The sequence below is a fragment of the Protopterus annectens genome, chromosome 13.part0, assembly GCF_019279795.1.
Source record: "Protopterus annectens isolate FY-2018-M chromosome 13.part0, PAN1.0, whole genome shotgun sequence".
NCBI lineage: Eukaryota > Metazoa > Chordata > Ceratodontiformes > Protopteridae > Protopterus > Protopterus annectens.
In genome coordinates, this window is record NC_056747.1 from 817,498,005 (window position 1) to 817,510,896 (window position 12,892).

Sequence of the window (12,892 nt, forward strand, 5' to 3'; positions counted from 1 at the left end):
GTCCACTCTATAGCGCTCTACTATCTCCAGCTCATATAACCCGTGGTAGGTGACCCAGGGCCTGTACACTCTTCTCCGTCTCCTCACTGTGGGTTGTCTGGCACCATCTGCATTGTCACCACCCTCAGCAAGTTGCCTATGTCTCATTATGACAGCCCCTAGCATTTCTGCTCTGAGTTCAGCTTTTTCAGTTTTCACTTCTAATAGCTTACTCCTGTCTTGCAGTGTCTCTTGAGAGAAACATCCTGCACTGCTGTTTGCAGAGTTTTAAGTGCTGGGCTGGGCTACTATTCTGCCTGTGTAATTGCCTGCTTCTAATTGTTTTCACCTGCTAGCTCCAGCAGTATTCCCTGCTAGCTTCCTACTAATTCTGTTGCTTCCTTTTTCCTTTCTGTTTCCTCAGGGGGGAACAGCGTGCATACCAGCAGAAACATGCTCACAGTGGCTTACACGCACGCACCCATGCTTACACGGTTCAGGATCTGCCTATTCAGGTTAAAACACGTGCACACCAGCGCAAACAGTGTTACAAATCTACCAACACGCTCCCACATGCTCAGTCTGCCTTACACACGCGCACACTGCCCTACTCGCGCTTCATAGCGCGCGCACATGCGCATGCACGCCCAGCAAGAAACTTTGGTGTAAGTAACAGTGTACACCTTCCATTTCTTGACTTTCCCATGCTTATCTTGTGGCACTCCTCTTTCCATAATCTGTGTCTGTCATCTGTCATGTAACACTGACCTCCAATGAACTGCATTTCTTTCTACCATTCCCCCCCTGTGATGTCACCTATCTCCTACTCTATTCCTCCCCCTTATGTATCTCTTACACTACTCAGAATGTGCTCATTTGCTATGTGACTGTGGGATTCAGTATCCTAACCCTCATTTACATCAGATTGCCTACTAATGCTTAGTTACATGTCTTAGACTCAGCTTCCCCCCTTAGCAACCACTACACGGTGGCCATGTTGTTTTTGGTCTGCTGGTCCCTCCATTGTCATTCCATGTATTGCATAAAACCCACATTTGTGGGTTTATAACCTTAATTTTTATGTTTTATACAGCGCAGCCCGTTTGCGCGGGGCTGCGCTGCGTTTAAACATCGGTGATCGCCGGAAAAAAAATTTATATTTTTTTAATATTTGCATCGGGGTACCTTGCCAATGGCCACATATTTGGCCATTGGCATGCTGTCTGACACTTATGCACCCTTTATTTGGAGCTGACATGGCTCCATTGTGATTTTTGCAGAAACGTACTCAGTTGTCAACTGAGTACATTTCTGTAGCTAAAACGGCTCTTACACGGGCTGCTTTCTGTTTCGTGGATTGCTACTCTACCTCATTTGCATGCCTTTTGGCTGCAAGTGAGGTATTTAGCATATCCACGCCCAGTCCGTGTAAGAGACGTTTTAGCTGGTCTCTTACACGAAGTTTCGGGCTGTTCCTGGATCGCGAGGCTTGCATGGAGTGTTACACGTCTCTTACACTCCGTGCAAGCCTTCGTGAATCCTGCCCTTAATGTTTAAGCATTTGAAAACCAGAATTAAATCTTCCCTTAGTAACCTATATCCAGTAGAGAATAGCAACAGATGTTCCATTGTTTTCCTTTATCTCATATGATTAAGCCCTCCAGAAATTTTTAAAGAAGTGATCTTATTATAAAACCAAAACCATGATTAAAGACATTGTTGCTGCAGTGTTTTTTAAGTAGGTTACATTACACCCACCTGTTTTAATTTGCATATGTCATGTCGATACAGACCATCTGTGCCCGTTTTATTTCAGAACTTTGCTCTGCTCATCCTAAAAATCTGTGACTTGTTGGATTAAGGTCCAGCTTTTTCAGTTTTCACTTCTAATAGCTTACTCCTTTCTTGCAGTGTCTCTTGAGAGAAACATCCTGCACTGCTGTTTGCAGAGTTTTAAGTGCTGGGCTGGGCTACTATTCTGCCTGTGTAATTGCCTGCTTCTAATTGTTTTCACCTGCTAGCTCCAGCAGTATTCCCTGCTAGCTTCCTACTAATTCTGTTGCTTCCTTTTTCCTTTCTGTTTCCTCAGGGGGGAGCAGCGTGCATACCAGCAGAAACACGCTCACAGTGGCTTACACGCACGCACACATGCTGACACGGTTCAGGATCTGCCTATTCGGGTTAAAACACGCGCACACCAGCGCAAACAGTGTTACAAATCTACCAACACGCTCCCACATGCTCAGTCTGCCTTACACATGCGCACACTGCCCTACTCGCGCTTCATGGCGCGCACACGTGCGCATGCACTCCCAGCAAGAAACTTTGGTGTAAGTAACAGTGTACACCTTCCATTTCTTGACTTTTCCATGCTTATCTTGTGACACTCCTCTTTCCATGATCTGTGTCTGTCATCTGTCATGTAACACTGACCTCCAATGAACTGCATTTCTTTCTACCATTCCCCCCTGTGATGTCACCTATCTCCTACTCTATTCCTCCCCCTTATGTATCTCTTACACTACTCAGAATGTGCTCATTTGCTATGTGACTGTGGGATTCAGTATCCTAACCCTCATTTACATCAGATTGCGTACTAATGCTTAGTTACATGTCTTAGACTCAGCTTCCCCCCCTTTGCAACCACTACACGGTGGCCATGTTGTTTTTGGTCTTCTGGTCCCTCCATTGTCATTCCATGTATTGCATAAAACCCACATTTGTGGGTTTATAACCTTCATTTTTATGTTTTATACAGCGCAGCCCGTTTGTGCGGGGCTGCGCTGCGTTTAAACATCAGCAATCGCCGGAAAAAAAAATTATATTTTTTTAATATTTGCATCGGGGTACCTTGCCAATGGCCACATATTTGGCCATTGGCATGCTGTCTGACACATATGCACCCTTTATTTGGAGCTGACATGGCTCCATTGTGATTTTTGCAGAAACGTACTCAGTTGTCAACTGAGTACATTTCTGCAGCTAAAACAGCTCTTACACGGGCTGCTTTCTGTTTCGTGGATAGCTACTCTACCTCATTTGCATGCCTTTCGGCTGCAAGTGAGGTATTTAACATATCCACGCCCAGTCCGTGTAAGAGACGTTTTAGCTGGTCACTTACACGGAGTTTCGGGCTGTTCCTGGATCGCGAGGCTTGCATGGAGTGTTACACGTCTCTTACACTCCGTGCAAGCCTTCGTGAATCCTGCCCTTAATGTTTAAGCATTTGAAAACCAGAATTAAATCTTCCCTTAGTAACCTATATCCAGTAGAGAATAGCAACAGATGCTCCATTGTTTTCCTATATCTCATATGATTAAGCCCTCCAGAAAATTTTAAAGGAGTGATCTTATTATAAAACCAAAAACATGATTAAAGACATTGTTGCTGCAGTGTTTTTTAAGTAGGTTACATTACACCCACCTGTTTTAATTTGCATATGTCATGTCGATACAGACCATCTGTGCCCGTTTTATTTCAGAACTTTGCTCTGCTCATCCTAAAAATCTGTGACTTGTTGGCTTAAGAGTATGCAGTAATGCCAAACTACTTATTTATGATACAAATACAGATTTATACATATTTTATTCTTCTGTTAAATTTTGGACTAAATAAATAATACTAATTAAAAACTGTCCTAAATGACTGTGATGAGGATAAGGACGTAAACACTCTTCCCATCAAGACTGCGTTATAGCATTAGATAGATGGTAAGTACGTATTTAAACAAGAAATATTTCCAGGAAAATCATGAAAGACAAAAAATCAATTAAAACAAATTCTGTAAAAACAAAAAACAAATGCAATGAGAGAAACTCAGTGTGGTATTCATAGTCAGTTATACATGTGTGCAGCATGCACTTGTTCATAGATTTAGATTCATAGGAGGCTACTAGGCTAATGGCCCTAGGGCCCTTACAAGCCTAGCCATATTTATCCCAAGTTACCCCAATTGCTGGTGATTAGATGAGTGAAGTTCACAGAGGTAAGGGTCTATGGTAGTTAATACCAACTTCCTCTATCCAGGAGGGATACGCACACCATCCCAGGAGTGAATCACCCATCAATTGATCTAGGTTGTGTGTGAAAAAAGTCAGTGAGGAACTCTGTTTCACATGAACTGTAAGCTTGTTCCAAAGAGGTGGTAATCTCTGGGAGGTGTATCTATCTTTCCAGAATGATCTGTTTATATCAGAGGTTAGGTTAAGATCCCTGGAGCGAGTGACCATCCTGCAGTTTGATTTACGAATGTGTAGCATTTCCATCAGGGCCACAGCAGAGACTGCCTTGTAAGCCAGGCAGAGGTCAACCCTTAGCAACCTGTAGGAGACAGAATACACTGACAGGGCTTTCAGTCTTTTTTGCATAGGGGGCGGCACTGTGGAACAGCAGATAGTATTGTTGCCTCACAGCAAGAGGTTCCCCTGTTCGATTCTCATCTGGGGTGTCTGGTGGGCATTCTCATGGGTTTCCTCCAGGTGCTCCAGTTTCCTCCCACATTCTAAAGACATACATTAGGTGGATTGGACACTGCAAAAAGTGTCCATAGGTATGAGTGTGTGTGTGAGTGTTTGGTGTGAAAGAACTAACATGGCATGGTTAGCCACCCAGAGGTGTAAATCTTGGCTCTAGATTATTGTAACTGTTGAAGTGACACCCTGACCCCATGTGCAAAAATGGGAAAAAGGGGTCGTGAATGGATAGATGGATTTCTTCTGTGCACCCAGCAATTTCTTGGTGAGAAACTTCTGTGGTCTATCCAATTGTTGCAAGTGTCTAGTGAGATACATGCAAAAGGGAGCATTGTATTCAATTATAGGTCTGATGAGGGCCGAGTATAATGGAATTATAACATCCTTAGATCTAGATGTGATGCCTTTACTTATAAGAAGTGCCACATAGAAGGATTTCCTTACTACTGTGGATACGTGATGGTCAAAGTTCAGTTCAGATTGCTATGAACCCGAGTACCCAGATCATGCACCACTAGGTCTACACTTAGGGGGTGCTGTCTATAATGTAATTAGCAGGGATGTCAGCTTTACCAAAGGGAATAATAATGCATTTTTTTACATTTAGCTTTAATCTGTGGCTTTGGCACCAATCATTTGTGTGCATTAACCCTGTTTGCAGTATATTAACATTGTTAGGGGACTCAGAGATTGCTCCCAATTTGCAGTCATCAGCTAATTTAGTCAGCCACAGGCTGTCCAAGTTTGCCTGGACTTCTGAGAAATAAATTCCAAATAATAAGGTACCCAGCACAGATCCCTGTGGTACACCACTGGTGGCTAGTCTTTTGCCAGAGGTGAAATTACCCACTTTGACAGTATGTGAGCCAGCTGGCTACCCATCTGGAAATATAGGGGTTAAGACCCAATTGGGAGTGTTTTTCTGTAATATCTGAGTGGGGATTGTGTCAAATGCCTTGGCTAAGTAAAGATTGGTGGTATGCACTATCTTTCCCTCATTCAGGCCTTGTTGACATTCTCAAAGAAGTCAGCCATGTTTAACAGGCATGAGCTACGTTTAACGAATCCAAACTGGGTTGTGTTCAGAGTGTTGGTTTACTCATACAAATCATCAGTGTACTCAGTGTTTATGGCTATATGACATTGCTTGAGTGTGACACATATTTAAGAGTAGTTTTTTGAAATGTTACTGACGCATACCTTTTAACTGTCCAAATTTCTGCAGAATGGCCAGATTTTTGCCTCATAGTTTTGGTTTACTCCGCTTAAAATGTGTTTTTCTGGCAAACTACAGAGGATTGTGTCACTAAATAATGACAGTACAGTTGCGTTTCAGATTTAATAACCTTCAGAAAATGCAAGCTAACACAAAACCTGTTATTCTAACAACATTATAAGTTTGTAAGAGCAATATTTAAAAATCTGTCCCTATTGTTGGGGTCTTTTGTCCCTCCGTTATTTAAGGCTTTGTCCAGATTTCTTGTGTTAGGAAGTTGAGAGTATGGTTATTGTGTTTCTTAACTTATACCAGTGTTATTATACCCATATATATGTACATTTATTAGTACTTACCCATAAGCTATCTATTTTATTGAATAGTTTCATATACAATTTTAAACCTAATCTATTGTATTGAATGGTTTTACATAATTTTACTCCTAACTATACAGCAATCCTATTTTCTTCGATATGCACTATAAACCACGCCCCTTTGGTTTGTACAGCCCCGCCCGGCCTTTTTCTGTGTTGCGCTGAAAAGTTTACTACTTGGAGAAGCGGTGCTTATGAACACGCGGAAGGAGCTGGGTATTTTATTTTTGTAAACTTCCGGATTAATCGGCGTCCCCCTAGTCCCAGTACACCCTTTGAAATGCTGGTTGGGCAAATATAGGGTGAGTTTTGCTAGCCCCCTAATAACTTCTTTGTATTAACAAAAAAATAAATAAATAAAAAAAGTTGCACTTACATTTTAACAGTGGTACTGTTGGGAAATCGTTTAGCAGTGAGGCCGAAAATGTGCGTGCGACAGACAGACCGGGGAAAGAAAAACCCGCCAGAATTATTGAGTTTGAATGCTTACTGTACTTAGGGAAGATTGTTAGGTTTTGCGGAACGACTCACCGCTCCACTTGATATGTGTGCATGTTGGATTGTCTTGTTAGTTAGATTCTGTATGGTTTTTGACGCTTTTTATTTTCTTCTGCACTAAATCGATCTTTGTATTTCGGAGTTGACAAATATCTTACTCAAGTTTGGTTATTATCGGATAAGTGGAGTTATGATTCTGCTTTACTCACTGGCCGTCTCAGTGATGTTGATGATTTGTAGCAATTATAGCTGTCTGTTTTTATTGCATTTCTCTTCTTATGTAAGACTGTTTTTATGTTGCTCACCTGTTTGTTAAATAATGTATGTTCACCTAGTTTAATAAAATGTAGGTTGCATAATGGGATTTGTAATATTATTGCATTGTTATATTAGTAACGCTGTGAACTGTAACTTGTTAGAATAATTTCTCCTACGTTTTTTCTGCACTTTAGTAGGTAAACGTAAAATAATGACTTTTTTGTTTATTATTATGACCTTATTTTTTGTGCTGAGGATGGCATCAGGGGAATAACAATCCATATGTGCATTGGTCCATCTTCACCAAACTCATTCCCCCTAGTGACACTGCTCTCCTAATTTGTGTGCCTCAGGGAGGGGAAGTTTATACATCATTAACATGTTTTTAAACTAGTGCTGACTTTAATTTTGGCTCCCATATTTATCTCTATCCTTGATCTCTGTCCTAACTCCTACAGACCAGTTTGCTCCCCTTCCACAGCTAGTGGTAAAATCCTGCAGTGAGCTTTGTGACAAGTAGGCTGTCCCATTCTAAGCAAAGCTTGTTTTTTGTTTTCCCCTATATGCAAGATCATTGCTCCTCCATTTATTAGGGTGAGAATTGGGGGGGGGGGGCAGTCATTGTATTTAGTGGGGATTTTTATGTGAAGGGAAACTGTAACTGGCCAGAGTGTAGTCAATAGTGTAGTTGTGATGCCCAGTGCAATAATCACTGCACTAAATGGCACAGTCACTCTGGCACCTCCCTCCCCTGTAGCTGGAACAAACAGTGGCCTGCTTTGTAGCTGAGAAGTACTTGGTGGTTTTCCACCAAGAAGTACCTGGTTGCATGACAAAACCCCAAACCTTTCACCCCAGGATGAATAAGCTAAAAGTCGCTTTCTACCACCTTCACTGCCCAGCTCCTCCAGCATCCAAGCCACTACTCAGTCAGTTGAGGTTTGAAATCTATTACTTTGCTTCACAGAGTGGGGTATGTTTGCTGTTCTTGTATGGAATTACATGCTCTCAGTTTTAAAAACTGAAGGACAACTTCTGCATGCTCTGTCTTTTTTTTTAATTAAATCTCAACTGCTATGCATTCTTTTAAAATTAAAGGACAGCTACATGAAGACCCAGGTGCATGTTTCACTTGTATGAATCCCTCGCTACAATCCAAGATTACTAAATTATGCTGTTTGGAGGGAGCCAGTTCCCTCTGTTGCAGTGCTGACATCCACTGGAGGAAAAATGGACAGTGAACATCTTGTGGATCAAAGATTTACAGTTAACTTTGTCAGACTGTTTTTATGTTTTTACAATCACTTTTATAGCAAGTATGAGATCATACATGCAGATATGGAAGATGTAGCAGGCTCCTGTGTTGCTGGGTGGCATGTCAGCTGCTATGGCCGGAATTAGGCCATAATATATAGTAAAACCCTTATAGTTTTCTGGATGATGGCTGCAATATGATTGGCTGTTACCCCAGTTTGGAGAAAGACTGATATGTGTAAATATCAAGTTTGTCTTGTCACATGGTCAGTATCAAGAAGTATAGTTGAATTATTTCTCCCTTGTGACTCTGTAACTGATTTTGTAGTTAGCCTGCACATTTTGAATTTTTGTGAAATCTCAGATTTTTTTCTTTTGGAATTTGTCAGACCATTTTTTATATCTTTATAGCTCATTGCCTAGTGAGTGGGTGAAGGGAGCTATTCATTGACTGACTAACCAGAAAAGAGGGTCACAAAAGTCTGCTTAGTAAATGCCACCAAGTTAAGGAAAGGTCACTAAAAGGAAAATATGGGTACATGTCGGTCATGTCCTTGAGGCATGTGGCAAGGAGCGCATTTGTTGGCAAACAAAATCGTATCAGTGTATCTGTTTTATTGTGGCAATTTTGTGCGTGTGTGTCTCTAGATTAGCACATATCTAACCCCTTAAATACTGCCAGGACATTAATATTGCATAGTATATCAATATACTTTTTCATTTCACTTTCTCTGTTTATTGTTGCTGCACTTCTATGTTGTGTTTGAAATGTATTGTGTATAACACAGCTGCCAGATTAACAGAAACAAGTAAGTACTGTCTTTAGTATTCATTTTAGGTGTTAGGAATCATTTGCTTGCAAATCAGTTTTTCTTGTCCTGTACAAGTATAAAATAGTTGAAGTGATTCAGATATGCCATAGTCCAGTCTAAAAAGGATCTAAAGCAAAAGCTGCAACGTTGAACAATACATGAGATTTTAAGAGATTTATACCATATCACATGGGATGTCCTTCCATTCATGTGTTGCAGTATTGTAGTCCCTATGCTGTGGAATAAAATCCCGGTATATGTGAGGCAGAGCACCTCGCTGGCCTTGTTCAAGAGAAATCTTGACCAATGGATGGGAGATCGCAGATATACCCCAGGGATTACCTCAGTGTCACTGTTCAACAGAGGCACAGCAAAATAATGGGTATAGTTCCCCATACTAAAGGGGTGGCGTAAGCCACAAAACTATGGGCTAGGCTTGTAAATGCCCTCGGGCAGATAGCCTAGTATGAACCTATGAACCTATGAACCTATTCTTAACCTCTGGGATTCCCTGCCTCAGTAGCCTGATGTCCGGCCAGTATACAAAAGCCTACTGTTGCTTTAAGGTATGCCATACGTCACACACATGCTTCTCGCATAGTGTAGGGCATAAAGTTGATGTCCGGATTTACCATCCTCTGAACTTCTTTGCCGCCAGTCCGAAAGCTTCTGTCGATTGTTGGTCTGAATGCCTACATCCTGTTTGCTGGCCTCTGAGCCATTACATACAAGTGCTCCATTTGGGTTTCATTTTTTTTTTTTTTTGGTTATTTCTGGGGATTAATGCCATCCAAGAAAGGTAAATGCCAGTGCTGGTGTCATTCTAAGGGGATCCAGTATTTGTCTGCCTGGGGCGACATGATCGACAGTCCACGATGCTTTGCCAAAGATGGCCTGCACTTGTCGCCCTTAGGATTCCGGATACTGGCTAAGGCTCTTGCCACCCCTATAGTGCCTTTTTTAGGCAAGGTTCAAATGACAAATCCACCACGGTAACAGGTACAAGCAAGCAAAATCTGAGGGTAATGCTACTCAATGCTAGAAGTCTAAACCTCAAAATGCACTCACTCGAGGCACTCCTTAAAATGGAGAACATTGACATCTGTGCAGTGACAGAGACCTGGTTCAAAGCTCCAAAGAGCACCCCTGCATTACCAGGCTTCAATTCATACCACACCTTTCGGCCACCTAACCCAGAAAGAAGCACTAAAGGTGGAGGCGTGTCCATATTCATTAAGGATATCCACACCTCCAGGCTAGTTGCACAGCATAATGCATCCGAGATTATCCAAGTGCAACTAACTCTGGGCAAGACTGCAATCCAAATTGTAGCTTGCTACAGACCCCCCCACCATGCCCCAGGATTCACACTCCTCATTTCTTGATGCACTGGAAAGTATTGGGGTATAACCCAACACCCTAATAATGGGCGATTTCAACTACCCCACCATTAACTGGGAAAACTACTCCTGTACCAACTCTCTTGCACAACATTTTCTAGAATTCATAAATTCTAACGCCTTGGATCAACTTATTCACACCTCCACCAGGGGTAGCAATATCCTAGACCTGGTCATTACCAACATGGGAAACCGGTGTTCCACACCAGAGGTCAATTCCTTGTTGGTCAGATCCGACCACAAGCTAATCAGCCTAGACATCCACATCCCACCCCCAGCCCCAATTAGGGAAACCATCGTAAAAAACTTCTCAAAAGCCAACTTCACACTTCTTAAGACAGAAGTGGCAAACTTCATGACACCCATGCAGACGGACAATAGAGGTATGACTGCCGAATCTTACACAAATGCACTTTATAAGCACTTACACGAGTGCATGGATCATGCTATCCCTAATAGAACCAAGATGTTATCCTCCAAAAAAAGGAAGCCAATCTGGTGGCCCTCTGCCATAAACAAACTCTACAACAGAAGAAACTGTTGCAAAAAAGAGTAAAATCCCATGACTGGAGGAACTCCGTGGTCAACCTCAGTAAGAAGCTGAGATCCCTCATAAAATCCTCCAAAGCTAGTTACAAAAACAAAATTGCCACTGACTCTAAAGACAACCACAAAGCATTCTATAGCTATGTCAAGAATCTAAATGGGAACACTCAGATCTGCTCTGAGTTGCAGCTTAATGGCACTAAATATAAAGAACCAACTGATATTGCCAACATCCTAGCAGATAGGTTCAGTGCTAACTTTACCCCGCTCTCACCCCCTAGAGGGCCCATCTCTATACCGGAAGAATGCAAAGTTCCTATAATCACGGCTGCACAGGTAAAAAACACACTCTCCAAAGCCAAGAGCACAGCATCCATGGGACCTGACAATATCCCAGGCTGCGTTCTACACAAACTACAGAATAAACTGGCACCCTACCGAAGTACCATGTTCAGTCATAGCCTCACCTCAGGCTTTGTACCCACTGAATGGCGCACCGCGACAGTTATCCCACTCCACAAAGGGGGAGCCACGACGGACCCCGGGAACTACCGCCCCATTAGCCTGACGAGCCTGGTCTGCAAGGCCATGGAACGTATCATCGTGGAACTCTTAAACAAAGACATTGGTAATCTCCAAACTCTGGACCCTACTCAGTTTGGATTTGTAAAAGGTATATCATGTCTCCTAAACCTGATTGACTTCTTTGAAGCAGTCACCAAAGCCATAGATGAGGGTAAAATGGTTCACACAGCTTATCTAGATCTCGCCAAGGCTTTCAACACCATCTCCCACTCTGGAATTATAGATAAGCTCACTAAACTAGGTATAAATCCTTATGTCACAAGATGGGTTGCCAACTGGCTCACGGACAGAACCCACACTGTGAAAGTAGCGGATTCCAAATCCGATATCAGACCAGTGACAAGTGGAGTACCACAGGGTTCAGTCCTGGGTCCTCTCCTGTTTGATATCTACTTCTCTGAAGTGCAGGCCAACACAGAAGGTCTTTGGCTAACAAAGTTTGCAAATGACTGCAAAACTAGGAGCCATAATCGAAACTCCTAACGATGTGGACAAACTACAAAAGGGCCTCACTGAGACAGATACCTGGTGTCAAAGCCATGGCCTCAAGCTCAGTGCCAAAAAGTGCATTGTCATCCCCTTTGGTAAAAACTGTGTACCCATGAACTACCACATAGCTGGTAGTCTACTTAATGCCGAAAATGTGATGAGACCTTGGGACACAGGTGGACAGTAGTCTCTCCTTTGATAATCACATCGCCACAGTGGTCAGGAAATCCTTCTACGTGGCTCATCTCATCACAAAAGGATTCTCATCCAGAAAAAAAGAGGTCATTGTTCCCCTCTACTCATCACTCATTAGACCCATTCTAGAGTACAACGCCCCTTTTGGTATGTACCTCACAAGACATCTACAGCAACTGGAAAGACCACAGAAGTACCTCACACAGAGGATTACTGGCCTCAAACAGATGCCCTATGCAGACCGTCTCAATAAACTACAGCTTTACTTCATCGCATATCGCCTACTCAGGGGCGATCTCTGCCGAACATACAAAGCTATGTCAAACCCAAAGCTGTTGGACATGCTCCACTTAAAGAAATCCCAATCCCTCCGAGCTGCACACTCTAGGGACCTTAACCTTGTCACCACAATAAACAGAACATGCTGGAGGGATAGATTCCTGTCCCAGAGACTTCCCATACTCTGGAACAGACTACCTATCTATGTCAAACAGAGCTCCTCATTAGCACTCCAAGAAAAATCTTGATGATTGGATGGGAAATGGGAAATTCGCCCCGGGGATCACTTCTGTGGCTCTGCTTGACAGGGGCACAGGAAAATAATTTTCTTGGGTGGCGAAAGCCAGGGTACATTTTTTGGCTAGTCTTGTATGGGCCCTAGGGCCGATAGCCTAGTACCTACCTATGAACCTATGAGAGACAGATTCCTTATAAAGACCAGTGTTTATTATGCCCAAGTGCCTCGCATGACCTCTCTCAGGCTTTTGTGCTGAAGACTCTGTGAAGTAGGCTTTCTTCCCTTGCTTTGTATCTG

At 42.6% G+C, this 12,892-nt stretch overlaps 1 protein-coding gene across 3 annotated transcripts in view; it reads left to right on the forward strand.

The window, feature by feature from the left end:
* Window positions 1–6,212: 6,212 nt before the first annotated feature.
* Window positions 6,213–12,892, forward strand: part of BRIP1 (BRCA1 interacting helicase 1) — a 2,367,390-nt gene continuing 2,360,710 nt past the window's right edge. For all 3 annotated transcript variants that reach the window (XM_044054537.1, XM_044054539.1, XM_044054538.1), the window contains exon 1: window positions 6,213–6,343. The gene's annotated coding sequence lies outside the window, so the exon portion shown is untranslated. The remainder of the gene's footprint in view (window positions 6,344–12,892) is intronic.